We start from the raw sequence: 20,303 nt of genomic DNA on the forward strand, positions 1-20,303 counted from the left end.
AATCAGTTCACCTGTGACAACTACTGGAATACGATGTGTCCGCAGCGGAGGGACCTGGTGCACCGTGCTTCCGATACGGCTCCGAACAAGGCACCCCTTTCTTGGCATTCTGGCGTTGCACAGGCAATATTGCACACGGGCCACTGCCTGATCGGTGCACACCCTCACACCTCACCCAGGGAATGCACGTGCAGGGCTCACCACTGGACCTCGCTCCCTCCAACGCTCTCCTCACCCTCACACGGCACACTAGTCTTGGCAAGCAGTCAGATGATGGTGCTCCAGGGGAGGTAATCTCGGTGTCCTGGGTGATGACCACTCACCTAGCATGGACCCAGCAGGCCTTTGCACCGAGGCAGAAGTCTTGTAGAGCTTCCCCTCCTCACAGAGCCTGTCTGGCTGCTTGGCAGAAGACCAGTATTTGAGGACTCAAACCTCCCCTTCTTATAGTCCTTTTCCAGACACCAAATGTGATTTAGAGTCAGAGTCTTTGAAGGTTTATGTTGGGGCTCTGCTTCTTTTAAAGTGGGCACCTCTCTTTTTCTTTCCTCATGACACATGTCTGTCACAGCAGGCAAGACTTTGAAGCGGATTGTCCCATAAAACCACTCATGGAAGTGACCAGACTTCACACCTGGATGTCACCCACAGTGATATGTGCATCTAAAGGTTAATCCTAGACCCCAGCCCTCCTCTTTATGACTCCCTTTTCAGCCCTAACTCTCTTCCTGAGATGTGTCCAGGCCCCTTCCTTCTGATCTTTCACAGAATCAAAGAGCATCCTTTGAAGTGTAAAGGGAGTCGCTTCCTTTTCCTTTCGGTGTGTGTCCCACCCATCTCACAGGAATGCAGCAATACACAATCTGTCTGGGGGATCACTCTCCCAAACACACACCCACTCACCATCTGCGCGCTGCACATCACTTCACGTATTGTACTTCACTCAAGCACACATGCAACCAGGGCAAGCTTTCATAGCGCACACACTCCGCGGCATTACATCTTTCATGTCATGTCATGTATTCCCCATGGTATTAAAAGTCACAGGAGAAACCCGTAACCCCAGTTGAGACCTAGAGGGGTACAGTATCCTACACAAGCATTTTCAATGCAACAGTGAGAAAGGTGATCAGTCAACCTTTGCAATAAGCCATCCGCTCCGCAGCAAAAGAAGTCACATTTGTTATTAACTTTTGATACATTTGATATATAGAAAACATTTGCAAACTAGGATATTTTGCCATTCATGTTTGAACTGCTGTTGTGGAAAAAGGGAGAAGTGCTGATGACAAACTCCATGGCTCGGCAACAAATTGGTTGTGCTTCCACATTTTATCGTATCTGGGACATTCTGTGATTAGAAGCATATCCCAGTTTGTGAATGTGTTTTAATGTGTCAATCACTCATTATAACCTTAAATAATCATGTGTATCCATTGGTTGATTAAACTGGGCAGTGAAATGCCAAACAAATACTAAAATTGGGATGTTTGCGCATTCTGGCCACACCTCTGGCTCTGCCCACTGATCCAATCCTTGGGTTATTCCCGCCCTCTGATTCTCCGCCCACAGTTCCCCTACTTTTTTTCCCCCACTTCGACCACTGCAACAACAGACCAATGGATAAAGACGGCCTGCTGAAGGGCCTATAAGTAATCATATCACACACATTATTTCAAGATTCTGTAAGATCAAAAGGTCTTGGCTAGAACCAGACCTAATTCTGTTTATATGAAGTACTGTCAGATGTTGTCAGCTGTATCCATGGCCCTGGATCCTTAACATTGTTCATTACTCCTTTGTTATGATACTTTCGCTGACTGTCGCCTTCTTCAAATACAAACAAATTAGACCATTTCGAAAAATCTGCAGGAAATTTACAAGATGTCCCCAATCCACAGGAAATTCCAAAATCTGTGACTAGTGGAAATAGAGGGAAAGTGTTGTGGGTGGCGTGGCCGACCCCAAAACCCTGATATCTCACCCAAGGGCATTACGAGCATCTGGGCCTAGGCTTGTGGCAGGAAGGAAATGGGAAGAGAAAAGAGAGGTATTGGGAACCAAGAGGTAAGGGGTAGAAACTGGGTGGGAGGCTGACAATGAGGAATCGGGGCATGGGAGAGAGTTCAGAATCATGGTGAAGTGTTGGAGAGACTAAAGCAGTCCAGGAACAGCCTCCTCCCATCTGGACACTCTCTACACATGGATCAGTCACGCCGCCTGCCTCTAATCCATGCTTTTACCAGTCTGCCCACAGCAGAAAGGCTGTTGGGTGCAGTACAAATAACTTGATTGCAATAGAAAGTGGGTGATCCGTACACCTTCGAGAGAGAGAAAGTTACCCCCCCTCTCTTTCTATTTTTGGGGAGCAGTCAACTTTGCAACTGGGGAGCTAAGTTCTTGTCTCGGCGCTAGCTCAACATCCTGTGATTCTGGGCAAATCACTTTAATCTCTCAGTGACTATAAAATGAATGTGACCTTGTGTAATGTCACTGGTGCTCATGTAAAGCGCTACGATGCTTAGGGAGAGTTCACACTATGTAAAATTGCAGTGATAATTTTAATAAATAGGGTGGAACATCATCAAACTAGTCCTGGAAGAGACTGTGCATCGCATCACTGGACGTCATCACATCTTAACACAATTACACAACATTTGAGAAAGTATAGCAAGTATAGCATCGAATTCTACATCTGAACCCTCACAAGAGGTTGAAAAGTGCTAAGTTATGTTATGTTATGTTATTTAATATTTAGAAAGCGCACAGATGCCACAGCCAAGCGGCGTCCCGGCGCTATACAAGAACAAGCAACACAACACCAGACACAAGGTTACAGCAGTGATCATTACGCCAAAGGAAACAGAAATGTTTTCACAGCCTTTCTAAAGGGCAGCAAGTCGGGAATAGAACGGATACAAAAAGGCAGTGTGTTCCAAAGGCTGGCCGCCAGAACACCAAATGAGCGGCCGCCCACTCTTGCTTTTTTTAAACGGGGAACCTTCACCAAAAATTGGCCCGTTGAGCGAAGTGCTCTAGCAGGGATATAGTAAGAAATGGTCTGAGCCAAAATAGGAGGGGAGGCCAGCTTCAAGATTTTAAAAGCGAGGCACAGTACTTTGAATTGTATCCTCTGCCTAACAGGCAGCCAATGAAGATCAGAGATGGAACGCCTAACTGAACAAAACTTAGGCAGACCAATCAGCATTCTGGCAGCCGCATTTTGCACCCGCTGAAGACGTGTCAGTTCTGCTTGATTAGAGCCCAGTAAAAGTGCACTAGCATAGTCTAATCTAGAAAGAATCAGAGCCTGAACTATTAATTGCCTAGTAGAGGCATCAAAAAATTTAAAAATGGGCCTAAGACTCCGAAGGACACCAAAACAGGTACCCGCAACTTTTTTTGTGTGAGGGGTAAATGATAGGTTAGCATCCAACAGAACCCCAAGATTCTTCACCTAAGTCACTGGAATGGGGGTTGGACCAAGCTCTGACGGCCACCACTCGTCTCCCCAAAGGTGAGTTTCTTTGCCCAGTACTAAAACCTCAGTTTTAGAGGCATTGAGTTGGAGACGGTTATCCGTCATCCAGCTTGCCACCTCCTTAAGGGCTCCCTGAAAATTAGATGCATTCAGCGCAACATTTCCATTCAGTACGACCGCTAATTGTGTGTCATCGGCGTATGACACCATGGTTAGGCCCCATTTATTGGCAACCCCCATTAGTGGTCGTACATACAAGTTAAACAGGGTCGGACTAAGTGCCGAGCCCTGTGGAACTCCTTGGGAGATGAGGCGAGGAGTAGACTCATAAGGAGGTATACACACCTTAAAAGTACGCTCAGCCAAGAATGAGTGAAACCAGTCCAGAGCAGTACCCTCCACTCCGGCTTCTCTTAATCTCTGGAGCAGAATCGGATGGGAAACAGTGTCAAAGGCGGCACTAAGATCCAGAAGGATCAGTGCCGCCGTCTGCCCAGAGTCTAGCAACCTCCGTAAGTGCTCAACCATAGCCAACAGAGCTGTCTCGGTACTGTGGCCTGCTCTAAAACCATTCTGGGAAGGATGCAGAAAGCCAGAGTTTAAAAGATGAGCAGATAGAATGTTGTTAACGTGGGCCTCAGCAATCTTGGAAATCCATGGAAGCAAAGAAATAGGCCGATAATGTTCTGGTTTAGTAGGGTCTAACGTAGCCTTTTTCAGAATCGGCATGACCATGGCTTGTTTCCATTTTATAGGTACCGTCCCAGAAGTCAAAGATAGCCTGATAAGATCGTAGAGAACCGGAAGAGAGATCTCAGCCGATTCCCTAAATTGTGCAGGTCTGAAAGGGTCCATTGGGGAACCTGATTTGACCCTCACGGCCAGGGAATCAAACTCTTCCTGAGATGGCACGGGAAGCAATGGCAAAGGACTAGGGATAGGATACATAGGCTCCATATTGTTGACGGATGTTATGAAAGAGGGAAATGACCTATAGATCGCATCCACTTTTTCCACGAAAAAGGACGCCAGCTCTTCACAATAAGCCAGAGAGCCATTCCCCATCCCTCTGGTTTTCACATTAGTTAAGTCATTGAGAACCTTAAAAATTAATTTGGTTGGATTTGCACAATTCTTAAACTCTGAGGAGTAGAAAGCGGCCCGTGCTTTGCAAATAGCCCGATGATATAATTTGATGGTGGCCTGATATCTCTGTTTCAGAATAGGGTCATATGCCTTGCGCCAGGCTCTTTCTGCGCTTTTACAGGCGACCTTAAGAAGCCTAAGAGATTCATCATACCATGGGCTGGAATGGCCCGGCCTGGTCTTACTCCAACCCGCTGGTATTAAGGTATCTAAAGCCTGGGTCAGCCATTTACAAAAGTGATCATATCCAGAAGTAACATCAATAGGATAATCTGGTAGATGTTGTAACAACAACTGATGAAAATGTTCCAGATTCAAATTCCTCCAAGGACGTTTAAAGACAATAGGTGTGGTACTTTTAAAAGGAGAGACGGCCGAAGAGATCTGGATTTCAATCAAAAAGTGATCTGTCCAAATTATCGGCTTAGGCGGCAATGCCTTTGCATTATCCAAATTCGTGAAGAAGGGGTCCAAAAGATGGCCCCCAATGTGAGTCTGATCGCTAATATGCTGATGTAATCGTAGTGCCTCCAGATCTGCAACAAAACTGCATACCACAGAGGATTGAGGAGCATCCATATGGAGGTTCAGGTCACCTATGATGCTAAAATTTGCTGATCTAAGGGCTAAAGAAGAGATCACCTCTGGAAGGGCTGTTCGAAAGGCCTCATCAGGGCCAGGGGGTCTGTAGATTAACAGACCAGAAAAAGTAAATTGAGGGGTCATCGAGATAGCAAAGTGAGCACTTTCACAACCCGCTATACTCATGGGATTCCATGAACAGGGATAGCATGTCTTAACCACGGCCGCAATCCCGCCACCTCTCGAATTACGGTGTAGAGTATACATGGTATAATCCGCAGGCAAGGCAAGATTTATCGCCGCTGTAGCGTTGTCATGCAGCCAAGTTTCGGTAATGAAAAATACATCAGGGCTTTCATCTGTGAGTAATGTAAAAACATCTAAATAGTGGCAGACCAACGATCTTACATTTAGGTGAAATATTTTAAAGAAGGTTTGCCGATGGGGGCCCACTGAGCGGTCCACTACAGTAGTAACGCAGGGTAGGGGCTGTAGAGCCCTAATAGGCAGTGACAATGGGAGTGCAAATTTGCACCCGGCGCACTGCACAGGACCTGAGAGAGGATCGAAATCCCCATGCGCGCAGTCACTCACCCTATTCCTGCAGCTACGTAGATAGGTCGCTGAAAGCATGATCTCCCTCCAGAGTGGCCTGCCCTAGCCCTGCCGAGGCGCGGACGAGCGCAGACGGGCAGGGCTCTGGCGCGACTCCGGCGCAGGGAGGGCGCCCACCACTGTGCGTCACCGCTGCGCGTGCAAATGGCTGGCTTAAATGCACCGGTCGCGCATAAGTGCCAGCACAATGCAGCGTTCTCTCCTTGCTGTGCTGTGATCTGTTATTTCACTTGCTGCGTGTGTTGTATGTTGTTTCAGTGTCAGTGATCGGTCGGAGCAGCCTTCAACGTCTGCTGTTGGAATTGCAAGCACACTGCATGTGAAGGCTGTTGTAGTAATCAGTCTGTCATTGAAGGCTTTTGGGTTATATTTTCAGAGTTGTTTAGCTGTCTTTGCTGCACTGGTCATCCACCACCAAACTATTTGTTTTCTGCCATTCCAGTTTATTTGCTTTGTTTTATGCATAGCTTAGGTTCTGCCATTGCAGTGTATTTGCTTTATTTTATGCATAGCTTGGGTTCTGCAATTTCAGTGTATTTATTTGCTTTGTTTTATGCAGTGCTTGCTTTCTGCCATTGCAGTGTATTTGCTTGGGTTTATGCATTGCTTAGTTTCTGCTATTGCTATGTATTTGGTTTGTTTTATGCATTCCTTGGGTTCTGCCATTGCAGCGTATTTATTTGCTTTGTTTTATGCATTGCTTGGTTTCTGCCTTTGCAGTGTATTTGTTTGGTTTTATGCATTGCTTGGTTTCTGCCATTGCAGTGTATTTGCTTTGTTTTATGCATTGCTTGGTTTCTGCCATTGCAGTGTATTTGTTTGGGTTTATGCATTGCTTGGTTTCTGCCATTGCAGTGTATTTGCTTTGTTTTATGCATTGCTTGGTTTCTGCCATTGCAGTGTATTTGCTTGGGTTTATGCATTGCTTGGTTTCTGCTATTGCTATGTATTTGCTTTGTTTTATGCATTGCCTGGGTTCTGCCATTGCAGTGTATTTGCTTTGTTTTATGCATTGCTTGGTTTCTGCCATTGCAGTGTATTTGTTTGGGTTTATGCATTGCTTGGTTTCTGCCATTGCAGTGTATTTGCTTTGTTTTATGCATTGCTTGGTTTCTTCCATTGCAGTGTATTTGCTTGGGTTTATGCATTGCTTGGTTTCTGCTATTGCTATGTATTTGCTTTGTTTTATGCATTGCTTGGGTTCTGCCATTGCAGTGTATTTGTTTTGTTTTATGCATTGCTTGGTTTCTGCCATTGCAGTGTATTTGTTTGGGTTTATGCACTGCTTAGTTTCTGCCTTTGATTTGATTTGAGATTGTATCTGTATAGCGCACTATCACTCCGCGAGGAGTATCTTGGCGCTGGCGTCATACAGTAGTGAGGGCACAGATTATTGACTTGCTGAGAGTAATTAAATCAGAGCAAAACAACAGTCGTCCGAGATACCATAAATCCAAGTTTTGAGATCTTTCCTAAATGAAAGTTCAGTATTACAGAGTTTAATCTGGGCTGGCAACTTATTCCATGCTTTGGCACCCAAAAAGGCTAGGGTTCTTGCGCCTTTTAGTTTATATCTGTAGTTGGGTAGTTTTAGGAGGTTTGCCGAAGAGGATCTGAGATGTCTGGTGGTAGTATAAGGAGTGACACGTGACGACAAAAATGTAGGACCAATCTTCATCTTTGCCCTAAACGTGATAAGAAGGATTTTAAAGAGAATTCTTTTGTGGACCGGGAGCCAATGAAGTTTATTTAAGGCGGCAGACGCTGAGGATCTTCTGGGAAGTTTAAGTACCAGGCGGGCTGCAGCATGTTGTACTACCTGAAACTTCTTTAGAACTGATCTATTGGCTCCAGCCAGTAGCCCGTTGCAGTAGTCCATACGAGAAAGTATCAGAGCCACTGCTACGGACTTTCTAGCTGACAAAGGAAGGAACCGGAAGAATTTTTTTAGAGTTTTAATTAAGCCGAAACACGTTCCTGCGACTGCTTTAGTATGAGGAAGAAAGGAAAGGGAGTTATCAAATTGGACTCCTAAGTTCTTGGCGACCTTGACCACCTCAGGGGGTGGGGTAGCCCCATCAGGCCACCACATTGACGGGTGGAAGGAGGTGCCAGTCCCTATGGGGAGAATCTCTGTTTTTATCGGTGTTACACTTCAAATGATTAATCGACATCCATTGGAGGACAGCAGTTAGACAGGCTTTAAAATTCATTTCAGCTTGCGTGGAGTCGTTCTCCAAAGAGATAATCATTTGAGTGTCATCTGCGTATGACAGAACCTCAATCCCGAAGGAACTAATCAGAGTGATAAGAGGGGCCATGTAGACATTAAAAAGTAATGGGCTTAGGGAAGATCCCTGGGGGACTCCTGCTGAAATGGGTCGTTCAGAAGAGAGGAAAGGACCAAGGGTGATAGCCTGTCTCCGTGAGGTCAGGAAGGATCTGATCCATTTCAGCACCGTGCCTGAGATGCCGCTGCATTCGAGACGTCTCAAAAGGATGTCATGAGAGATCGTATCGAATGCAGCTGACAAATCCAGCAGAATCAGTACCCCCTTCCTACCTCTATCTGCAATCATCTTCAGGGCATCAGAAACTTCAATAAGGGCTGATTCCGTGGAATGTTTGGGTCGGAATCCTGCTTGGCAAGGGTGAAGAATCTGTTGGTCTTCCAGGAACGTTTGTAAGCTCCTTTAAGACAAAGGTTTCCGTGATTTTACCCAAGGTTGGAAGAAGTGAGATAGGGCGGAGATTGGAGAGCACAGCTGAATCAATCAATCAATCAGTGACACTTGTAAAGCGCGCTACATACCCGTAGGGTCTCAAGGCGCTTGGGGGGGGGGGTGCCGCTACTGCTCGAACAGCCAGGTATTCAGCTTCTTCCTGAAGGAGAGGTGGTCTTGGGTCAGGCGCAGGACGGACGGGAGGGAGTTCCAGGTCTTGGCGGCCAGGTAGGAAAAGGACCTTCCTCCTGTAGTCGCTCTTCGGATGCGGGGGACGGCGGCGAGGGCGTGGTTGGCTGATCGGAGGTGGCGTTTGGGAGCGTAGAAGTTGACTCGGCTGTTGAGGTAGCTCGGGCCTTGGTCGTGTAGGGCTTTGTGTGCGTGGGTGAGGAGGCGGAAGGTGATTCTCTTGTTGATGGGGAGCCAGTGAAGGTCTCTCAGATGTCCGGAGATGTGGCTGGATCGTGGGATGTCGAGGATGAGTCTGGCTGAGGTGTTTTGGATCCGCTGGAGTCTCTTCTGGAGCTTGGCGGTGGTCCCAGCGTAGAGGGCGTTGCCGTAGTCCAGTCGGCTGGTGACGAGGGCCTGGGTGACGGTCTTCCTGGTCTCTGTGGGGATCCACCAGAAGATCTTTCGTAGCATGCGTAGGATGTTGAAGCACGCCGAGGAGACACTGTTGACTTGCCTGGTCATGGAGAGGGAGGAGTCCAGGATGAAGCCCAGGTTGCGTGCATGGTCTGTCGGTTTGGGTGCGGTGCCCAGGGCGGGAGGCCACCAGGAGTCGTCCCAGGCGGAGGGTGAGGAGCCCAGGATGAGGACCTCCGTCTTGTCCGAGTTCAGTTTCAGGCGGCTGGTCGTCATCCACTCGGCTACCTCTCTCATCCCTTCGTGCAGGTTGGCTCTGGCGGCGGCGGGGTCGTTGGTCAGAGAGAGGATCAGCTGGGTGTCGTCGGCGTAGGAGATGATGCTGAGGTGGTGTTTGCGTACGATGGCCGCGAGGGGGCTCATGTAGACGTTGAAGAGGGTTGGGCTCAGGGATGATCCTTGGGGGACGCCGCAGATGACTTCGGAGGCCTCTGACTTGTACGGTGGTAGGCGGACTCGCTGTGTTCTTCCGTCGAGGAAGGAGATGATCCATTCCAGCGCCTTGTCCTGGATTCCGATGTTGCTGAGGCGCTGTATTAGGGTGCGGTGGCAGACCGTGTCGAATGCCGCGGAGAGGTCTAGGAGGATGAGGGCCGCTGTTTCTCCCTTGTCCATCAGGGCTCGGATGTCATCGGTGGCGGCGATGAGGGCGGTCTCGGTGCTGTGTTTGGCTCGGAAGCCGGACTGTGAGGGGTCGAGGGATCCGTTCGTCTCGAGGAAGGCGGCCATCTGCTTGTTGACGGTCTTCTCGATGACTTTGGCTGGAAACGGGAGAAGCGAGATGGGGCGGTAATTCTTGAGGTCGGTGGGGTCCGCTGTTGGTTTCTTGAGTAGAGCGCTGAGTTCGGCGTGTTTCCAGCTTTCGGGGAAGATGGCGGTGTCGAAGGATGTGTTGATGATTTCTCGCAGGTGGGGTGCGATGACAGTGTCGGCCTTGTTGAAGACGTGGTGAGGGCAGGGGTCGGTCGGTGATCCGGAGTGGATGGAGTTCATCGTGCGGATGGTGTCTTCGGTGCTGATCTGGGTCCAGGCGTGGAGGGTGGTGGTGGGGGGGGGTGGCTGGTCGGTCGTGGTGTGCGTTGGTTGGTTGTTGAAACTGCTGTGTATGTCCGTGATCTTGTTGTGGAAGTATGAGGCGAGGGAGTTGCAGAGGTCTTGCGATGGGGTGATGTCGTTGTTTCCTGCGCTGGGGTTGGAGAGCTCTTTCACGATGTTGAAGAGTTCCTTGCTGTTGTGTGCGTTGTTGTCCAACCGGTCCTTGTATGCTGTTCTCTTGGCGGCGCGGATCAGCTGGTGGTGTTTCCGGGTGGCAAGTTTGTAGGAGGTCCTGTTGTCCGGTGTCGGTTCCCTTTTCCAGACTTTCTCGAGGGCTCGGCAGTTCTTCTTGGAGCTCTTGAGTTCGTCGGTGAACCATGGGGCCTTCTTGCTGCCGGGTCTGCTAGGCGGGGTCCTCAGCGGGGCGAGTTTGTCCGCGCAGTCGCTGATCCACTTCGTGATGTTCTCGGCGGCCTCGCTGGGGTTCGCTGAGCTGGCAGGAGGGTGTTGGCTCAGGGAGGTGGCGAGCTGGTCTGCTGTGATCTTGTTCCAGCTTCTGCGGGCGGTGTGTTGCTGGTGTTGGTGGGTCGTCGTTCTCTTGAAGGTGAAGTGGACGCAGCTGTGGTCCGTCCATTGAAGCTCTGTGGCGTGGCTGAAGTCGATGTCTGTGCTGGATGAGAAGACGGCGTCGAGTGTGTGTCCGGCGAGGTGGGTGGGGGTGGACACCAGTTGCTTGAGTCCCAGGTTGGCGAGGTTGTCGAGCAGGGTGCTGGTGCTGTGGTCGTTGTTGTTTTCCAGATGGAAGTTGAGGTCTCCCAGGAGGATGTAGTCAGCGGAGGGGAGGGCATGCGGGCTGATGAAGTCGGCGATGTCCTCGCTGAATTGCGTGCGTGGTCCAGGGGGTCGGTAGATCAGGGTGCCTCTGAGGGTGGTGTTCGGGTTGGTGTGGATCTGGAAATGCAGGTGTTCGGCGCTGGTCAGGGTGTTGTCGGTGCTGGTCGTGAGACGGATGGTGTTCCTGTGGATGATGGCGATGCCTCCTCCCATCTGGTTGGCGTTGCGGTCCCTCCGGACGATCTTGTAGCCCTCTGGGATGGCGATGGCGATGTCGGGAGCTGAAGAGGCGTTCATCCAGGTCTCCGTGAGGAAGGCAACGTCAGGGGCTGTGGCGTCTAGAAGGTTCCAGAGTTCGATGGCGTGTCTGTGGACGGAGCGGGTGTTGAGCAGGATGCACTTGAGGTGGGTGCTGCTGGAGTTCGCCTTGGCGGGTGCTGGTGCGGGGCTGGTCCGGATGCAGGAGAACTTGCAGGCGTGGCAGCTGAACGGGCCTTGGGTGCGTCTTGGAGTGGCTTGATGGCATTCTGGGAGTCGGCCGGTGTTGAGTGCGGTGAGGGTGGCGGCGGAGTACGTCAGGCGGGTCGGTCGGGGTCTTCGTGGGCCAGGGGTCCTGGCGCTGGTCGCGATCCGGTCGCGGACGGGCGCAGACGGGCTTACCTTTGGCGCGCCTTCGGCGCACAATCGGCGCGCCCGCTGCGCGTGACCGCTGCGCGTTCGCACGGTCGCCATTTAAGGCGAAGTGCGCGGGTGGGCGGGTCAGCTGGGAGGCGGGAGCGGGGAGGGATACAGAAGACAAAAGGGGCGGGGACAAGCGGCGGTGGCGGGAAGGGAGGGCGGGGGGCGACGCGGTAGGCGGACAACAAGGAAGGAGAGCAAGCACGGCGAGAAATGAAAACAGGCACAAAATAACGTCAAAAGCGGGGTAAAAAGGGAGATACACACAGTTTTAAAAGCAAGCACAAATGACAGTCAAAACAGGGAAAACACTCGCAACGGCGGCAGCCGGCAACGAGGCAGTAGCGAGGCAGAGGGCAGGCAGGGGCACACGCAGCAGCTGGTGGCCGTGCGGCGCGGGGGTGTCCCACAAGTGGGTCACACTCACCTGCGTCGCACGGTCGCCATTTAAGGCCAAGTGCGCGGGTGGGCGGGTCAGCTGGGAGGCGGGAGCGGGGAGGGATACAGAAGACAAAAGGGGCGGGGACAAGCGGCGGTGGCGGGAAGGGAGGGCGGGGGGCGACGCGGTAGGCGGACAACAAGGAAGGAGAGCAAGCACGGCGAGAAATGAAAACAGGCACAAAATAACGTCAAAAGCGGGGTAAAAAGGGAGATACACACAGTTTTAAAAGCAAGCACAAATGACAGTCAAAACAGGGAAAACACTCGCAACGGCGGCAGCCGGCAACGAGGCAGTAGCGAGGCAGAGGGCAGGCAGGGGCACACGCAGCAGCTGGTGGCCGTGCGGCGCGGGGGTGTCCCACAAGTGGGTCACACTCACCTGCGTCGCACGGTCGCCATTTAAGGCCAAGTGCGCGGGTGGGCGGGTCAGCTGGGAGGCGGGAGCGGGCAGGGATACAGAAGACAAAAGGGGCGGGGACAAGCGGCGGTGGCGGGAAGGGAGGGCGGGGGGCGACGCGGTAGGCGGACAACAAGGAAGGAGAGCAAGCACGGCGAGAAATGAAAACAGGCACAAAATAACGTCAAAAGCGGGGTAAAAAGGGAGATACACACAGTTTTAAAAGCAAGCACAAATGACAGTCAAAACAGGGAAAACACTCGCAACGGCGGCAGCCGGCAACGAGGCAGTAGCGAGGCAGAGGGCAGGCAGGGGCACACGCAGCAGCTGGTGGCCGTGCGGCGCGGGGGTGTCCCACAAGTGTGGTTTTTTTTTAGTGGTTTAACCAGTGCCAACTTCCCGTCTGCTGGGACAATGCCCGAGTTAAGGAACGAATTAACAATCTGATTAATCAAGGGGTTTGCTACCTCTGACAGTTTGTGAAGAACCGATGGAGGACAGGCATCCAGGGGCGACCCCGATTTACATTTTTTCGTGGCCATAAGGGTCATATCTAACGATACAGGTGTGAATGCCACAAGAGAGGCAGAGCTACTCGTCGGAGAGGAGTCAAGGGAGCAATTGCCAGCTAGAAAATTTTTCTGAATTGTGAGGATTTTTTCCTCGAAAAACAAGGAGATCTGATCGCATAGTAACTGAGAGGCGGGCAACTCTCTTTGCTCCGCCATCGGTGTTGTGAAAGATTTTACAATTTGAAAAATCGTCTTCTGATTGTCTTGAGCTAAGTTGGTTTTGTTTGTGAAGAATTCCTTTTTTGCCAGCTGAACGTGGGAGAAATATGCTTTCCTACCTTCCCTGAAATTTTTTTTTTGTTTCTCCGTATATCCCTTTCTCCACTGCCGCTCCAATTGCCTACAATGCAATCGAGCAAGAGCCAGTGTGGGCGTGAACCAGGGGGTATTTGCATTTTTTGGTTTTAGCAGCTTGCTCCTTATGTCTAAGGGCGTAATGGCCTTGCTGGTGTTAGTGAGCCAGGACTAAAAAAGGTGAGAGTCAGTATCTGTATTGCCTGTTAAAGACGGGACCAGACTTTTGGCCACTGTCGTTAAATTAGGATTTTTAACAATCTGCGTCCATGAGGGTCCCTGCTGAGGTTTATTAAAGGTTTTTACAATCTGTGTCATTGGAGGCATAGTAATTCTAAGGGGGATAAAAGAATGATCAGACCAGTGTATTTGTTTGGTTTTATGCATTGCTTGGTTTCTGCCATTGCAGTGTATTTGTTTGGTTTTATGCATTGCTTGGTTTCTGCCATTGCAGTGTATTTGTTTGGTTTTATGCATTGCTTGGATTTTGTCATTGCGGTGTATTTGCTTTGTTTTATGCATTGCTTGGATTCTGCCATTGCAGTTTTTACGTTCAATGTTTGAAGTGTCGGTGATGTGTCTGATCCGGTTTTAGGTTCTGCCATGGCAATGTTTGCAATATGTTATTACAGTGCCTGTGATCTGCACTTCCAGTGTTTCTGATACTGTGGTCATTATCTGGTATTGTGCAGTTCTTGATGCTGCATTGCAAAGTTTGTGATCTAAAATTTCTGTATTCATGATCTGCTGTCTTGTTTTTTTTGTCTGCTTTTGCAGTGGTGTTGTACTGTCCCTGCAGTATCTGTGTTCGGTGATTGCAGCAGTCGTGATGTGACTTTGCAGATTTCTTTATCTGGCTTTGCAGGTGTTTTTTTCACTTGACACTGCAGTATTTGTGATTTGTCTTTGGAATGTTAATGATCAAGCATTGTGTTGTGATTTTAGAATGTTTTTGGTTTATCACTGCAGTGGTCTTGGCCGAGTTATTTCACTGTTCATATTTTGTCATTGTTCTCTATCATTGCAATGTTAATGATCAGGCTTTCCAGTGTTCATGATAGTCCTTTGCAGTGTTAGTGATCTGCCAGGGTAGTGCTTTTGGTTTGTTTTTGCAGTATTAGTGCTTTTCATTGCAGCGTTCATGTTCTGTAATTGCTCTGTCCTTGCTCTGTCAATGCAGTGTTCCCAATGTGCCACTGCAATGTTCATCTGTAGAAAAGGAATTGAATGGAAAAGGACACATTTCTGGTGTCTGATCTGGGTCTGGCCGCGCCTAAATGTTGAACATAGCCACACCAATAAAAGAGAGGGGCACTCTATTGGGGAAGCAGAGGTTTTAATTTTTGGGTCTACCCTATCAGACAGCAGAAGCCGTCTGGTTGCAAAATACCTATTGTGGGCTTACCAAGAACGTACAGTAGGCTTAAATCCCCCCATTGATTACCATTGGTTGACATTTTCCTGCTTTTTAATTAGTGGTTTTTCTTGTCAGTCTTGGTCCATCTGGTCTTTGTCACTCCCATGGAGCATAGCCTCTTCACCATCCTTTTGGTTGGCTGACTTGCGTTCTTTAACCGCTTACTTTTAGGTACCTACTTTTTAGATCAGGATTGACAGCACATCTGTCGCCAGATGTAATGTGAAAAATATTAAAAAGACCTTTTAGCGGCACTACAGAGAGGATGGCTTTGGCTCTGGCCACATGTTAGCCAGGAGTACTTGTTATGATTGGGCAAAAGTTGTGTGCGTCCACAGAAGAAAGGGCTTCCTCTCCACGCAACTGAGATTATTTTATTTATCCAGCTGCCTGAGCCAGCCGCAATATGGCTGCCAGAGCATGAACTTTCAGGAGCACACACCTGACATTATAACACTGTTAAAGTGTCTTAGATAACTAAATAATTTACAGTGTTTGTTTTCCTCTGGTAGCAGGACAGATGGTAATAGGGCATTCATGAGTAATGTACTGCAGTCGTAGGACCCTTCCCTTCCATCATTAACTTTAGACTTCTGGGTGCAGTTTTGTGTATGAGTTATTATATAAATACAATGGTTCTGTCGGGAATTTCTAATTTCTTTTAGAAAGTTCAAAAAATATTCATTACATGTAACAGATATCAGATAAATGAGGAAAAAAGCACACACCAATAAAAAGGTTGCAATTTGGTAATATAAGGGAATAAAGTATTATGGGCTGTCATAATACATAAGTTCAAAAGAGCAAAATATTAGTGACTTGTGGTGATAAAGTGACATGTGATGATAAATAGTATATACAATATATTTCAAATGCGGTAAAAGTGAATAAGTAGAATAGAAAGGTACATTATTTCTTGATATGTCTTTATGGTTTTTCACATATGGTACAAGATCCTATGTGAATTAATCTGTGATCAGAAGCATTGTGTAGACATATAAGGGTGCGTCGTCGTTTCAACCCCGTGTACTGAGCAAAATATAATAAGCGTCACGGCGGGTCTTCCTCAGGACAGTGCAGATGGGTATACAGCCCAAGCGCAGATTTTGGTTAATATCTGCGGGCAAGAAGGTTTTCTCAGTCAAAGTTGTAGTCCTGGTGAATCAGGAGGAGGCCTTGAAGATTTTTGAGGTAAAAGGATGATGTCTGGTGGAATCGAGAGCTGACGAGACGTGCTGAACTACAGATGGCGTAAATGATGCAACTGGCTTTTGCTCAAGGTGTGCTGCCTGTGGTAAAGTGGCATAGCAAGGGGGTTGGAGGTGCAGTCCGCCCCGGGTGGCATGTGTTTTGGGGGCTGCTGCCTCCCACCCTTTACCTGCGGCCATTGTGGGAATCGTTAGACTCCCCTGCTCTTACCTGCTGTTGTCACGGAAATCTGGTGGTCTAGCTATGCCACTGCCTGTGGTACAGGAACAACCCTACACCAACAGTATTGGGTGGTAGACCGAGGGTTTAGCTGAGCTTGTGTCAGTCGCTAACTCTGGCTACAAAATAGGAAAAAGGAATCAAACTAATCTAGATTTATGTTTTTACAAATGCAATCATTTCAACAGACCATGAAAGGGAGGGGATGAGTGGAAAGGACCGATCAAGTGAGATGAATGGGTAACGGGAAGGAAGAGCAGTATGAAGACAGGGCCGGGGCTTTGGAGATTCAGCCCCACCTGGTGGGCCTTTATGTTTCACTTCTGGGCAATTAGGTCATTGGAAACGGGATTGCCTTAATTTAACCTCTGAATAATATACCACGCACACCTTGTTTGTTTGCTGCTGTAGTTCTGAAGTTTATAATATAATGTGGCACTAATGTGTTTTGGTGTGCATAAAATCAATCTGGCCACTTTAGGACCACTCTGTCTTGCTTTATCTTGTTATTTATTTTCATATTTTGAACCTTTTATTTCTCTCTGCCCCGAGGCTGCACATTAGAATAGAAAAATGTCAGAAAAATACATTTTCAGCAAAAGTAAGTGTTTTTCTGTTTCTGTTTTATTTGTTCACAGGTGAACAAATAAACAAAAGGAGAGAAAAGAGAGGGTAAGAAAAGTTTCTTGAAGTCGTGGTTTTCAACTAGTGGGAAGGAGCGAAACAGAAAGAAAGGGAATAAGAGGAAGAAAGAGGGGAAGGGACAGCTGACAGCGGCAGAGCAGGTAACATGGACTCTCCTTGTCTTCTCTGGGCAAGAAGGAAGGGACAAAGCCCTTTTCCTTCTCTGCCAACACCGCCAGTCCCCAAACGGCCAAGGACGCTGAACCTTATCTATAGGCCTTAGCTATTTCTGCCGTCCTGGGATGCATTTTTTAAATAAAAAAGTAGGGGAACGGATTCTATTAAATTAAAAAGTACGGGTACGCGCTGCTCTGCCGACCCCGCCCACTTCGACCATTGCCTATGAAAGATTTTAACTTGTATCAGCCGCAGATTAGTTTCTCTTGGGTGCATTAATGCCGCCTCTTAATCTATACCTACCAAAGATCCCACATCTTGTCCCATGTTGATTTTACCTTTTGGAGGCATTCTGGTTTATTACTTATGAGGGATATATGTACTGACAAAAATGAGCCTTTTTTCTTGAGCTCTATTTTAGTATTCGGTCCTACAGCAGTTTAGAGTCCGTCACACGTATCCAGTTAATCAGCTCGACATGTATGGAATGTTTAAGATGTGTGTATTTAAATATCTGTGTGTGTGCCAGTTTGTAGCCTTCTTCATGGATGTCATTTAGGAGTTCCCAAGGGTCGCAGCTGCGACCCCTTGCTTGCCCCTTGCTATCCCTGGCACTGCTTTTGCGACCACTGGCCTCAGAGGTGGCAACATCAGTGCCTGGAACACAGGCGCAGTTCTTCCTAATGGACGCTGGTTGGAGCTCCACTTGCCTGGCTTCTGTCAATCTTTTCTATTATACACTATTAATGGAATAAAAAATGGAGTACATTAGCTTGATTATGACCCCATCTGGAAGCTAATGTAATTAGAAACTGTTGCTAAATGTATCTTGTATGAATGCTTGCAGGTTCTGTACGATATCAGAGGGCAGAGACGGCCGCATGCGTTGCTGATGAGGACTGAGGGAGGGGGAGGGAATTTAGAAGTTTCATAGTGTTTAGGGGTAGAGGTTTTGTTATGTAGCTTATTGGTTTATGCGTTGTATAGACTGGGAGGGATTTCTATGACCCTGCGTTAGGTATTGTATGATTGGGCGGGGGGCTTGTGCTTTATTTTCAGGAAGTATGGTGAAACAAATTGTGAAAGGCTTTATGTGTGGTTGCGCAAAAAATGAATGCTTGCAGGTGAGAGTGTGTTTATGTGCTCAAGAGTGATTGAACGTGTAATATGTGTAAGCATGTGTGTGTGAGTCAAAGTAAATGTCAAATGGTATGCGATGTCACTTCCACTTCCCCAGGCATTTTGGTGAAGTGACGCCCATGTTTTTCTTTCCTCTTCTATTATTTCTTCACATTTAGAGATCCTATTCAATCCCAACTCTGGAAGCCTTCAACTTCTGTGCCACTTTCAATCTATTCTGGTTCACATCGGAGTCTCTCATATGTCGGTGTCTTGGAGGCCCAGGTATTTCTATACTCTTCCCCAAATTAAGAGGGTCATCTGTGTTGGTGTCATGCATTTTGTCACCCTTTGCCCCCCATAGAGAAGGTCATGTGAGGCCTACTCCATTTGATACCTATTCAGTGCTGCATCCACTAATGGCGAATCCTTCGGTGCCCTCCCTTGATACCTTGCAGCAAACAAGTGGTTCTATCATTCAGGGGAATGCAGACCCCCTGCCTCGTGCCTCTTTCCAGTACAAATAAGGGGGAAGTCATACTGTTTACGCAGATACCATCATGTCGCCCATCTGCAGACGTTTAGGCCAAACCTCTGCAAGATCTTTAATAGTTATGGCCAATTTTCACCTTTTAGCAAGATTATGGCCCGGCGGTCCCTGGTCAGTTTTGTCTGGGCATGCCGATTGTTCAGCCTCCGCAGACTGAATATGGTGGATGCCCGGGCATAAATCCAAATAGGCGTCTATGCAATTCAGATATTACCGTTGAGAGTCTTGTTGCCAAAACCATGGCTAGCACCTTGGTCGCAACATTTAGATGAGAAATTGGGCAATATGAGGCCTGTTTTCCCTACGACTATGTTGTTTATGTCTCGCCATAATAAATGCATGCAGCATATATGGAGGCATTAGCCCCGCCCCTCAAGTCTCTTGAAACCTATCTTATAGATGGGGCCGTACTAGAGAAGCAAGATGTATTTAAAGCTAGAATTAAGGAACCCATGGGGTTCTGGTGTTTTCCCGCTTTGCATTCACCTGATGGCTTCTATTATTTGTACAGCGTCGGTTCAGCTTCAAGCATATCTCTTGCATCTGCTCCCAGCGTCGGGACTTCTGCTCTGCCCAAAACAAATGATGCCACTCTCTGTTGCCCTGTGCTCTGCTTTGTACAATTTTCATAGTATGTTGCTAATGCTTGTGCTATCCCCAAGTCTATTGTGGCCTTTTGTCCCTCTTTGGCCACCACTTCTCCTATCCACCTTCTTTCTTTTCCCCTACAGCTAAGACACGCTGCTTTGTCTCCAACTTCGTATTCCGTGCGTTGTGTCTGCAAGTTCAGCTCTTTACTTCTGCCTGATATTGTCTAAGTTCTTTTAACTGTCACAGATCTTCATGCTTTGTAGGGCTATCTGAAAGGTGGTTTCCAATGTTAATATTTCTTTTTTAAGGGAGGTTGCTTTCCTCGTCTTTTCTTGTTTGTGTGCTGTTTAGACTTGCAGTCTATCCCTTAATATTTGTGTCTGCTTCCCAGAGCACCACTTTGGACTCTACCGACTCCTTGTTTTCTTTCAAATAAACAGCCGAGTCAGCTGTTACCCCCTTTGCTATTTCAGGGTCTTTGAGCTCTCAGACATTAAATCTCCAGCTAACAGGACTGATACCTCTGCGACCGCCTAGGATCACCCACGCGGCAAAGTGATCTGATATCCCTTTTACCAAGCATTCACCCTCCACTATGGTGGGGAGTTCTTCAGTCTGGATAAATATGTAATCAAGCCTTCAGAGTGTCCCATGTGCCCCTGATAGGAAGGAATATTGCTTTTTTGTCTGGAATTTCATTTGCCAAACATCAGGCAAGCACCTGCTCTGGTAAAGTGAGCCAGTTTTGTGCTTATTTGGGGGGACATTGTAGATTTGGACAGATTGGGGAAACCTACCGTCTTTACATTGTTAATGTCGTCACCCACGATGTGAAGAGTGGAGTTCGATTCAAGTAGGATTGTTCCTAACTTTTCCAGAGCTTTGGTGGTGCATAGACATTCACCACCATCAATGTTCGTCTGCTCAATGTTCCCGGTACTCTCACGTAAGTTC

Source organism: Triturus cristatus, chromosome 5_1 (assembly GCF_964204655.1).
Source record: "Triturus cristatus chromosome 5_1, aTriCri1.1, whole genome shotgun sequence".
NCBI lineage: Eukaryota > Metazoa > Chordata > Amphibia > Caudata > Salamandridae > Triturus > Triturus cristatus.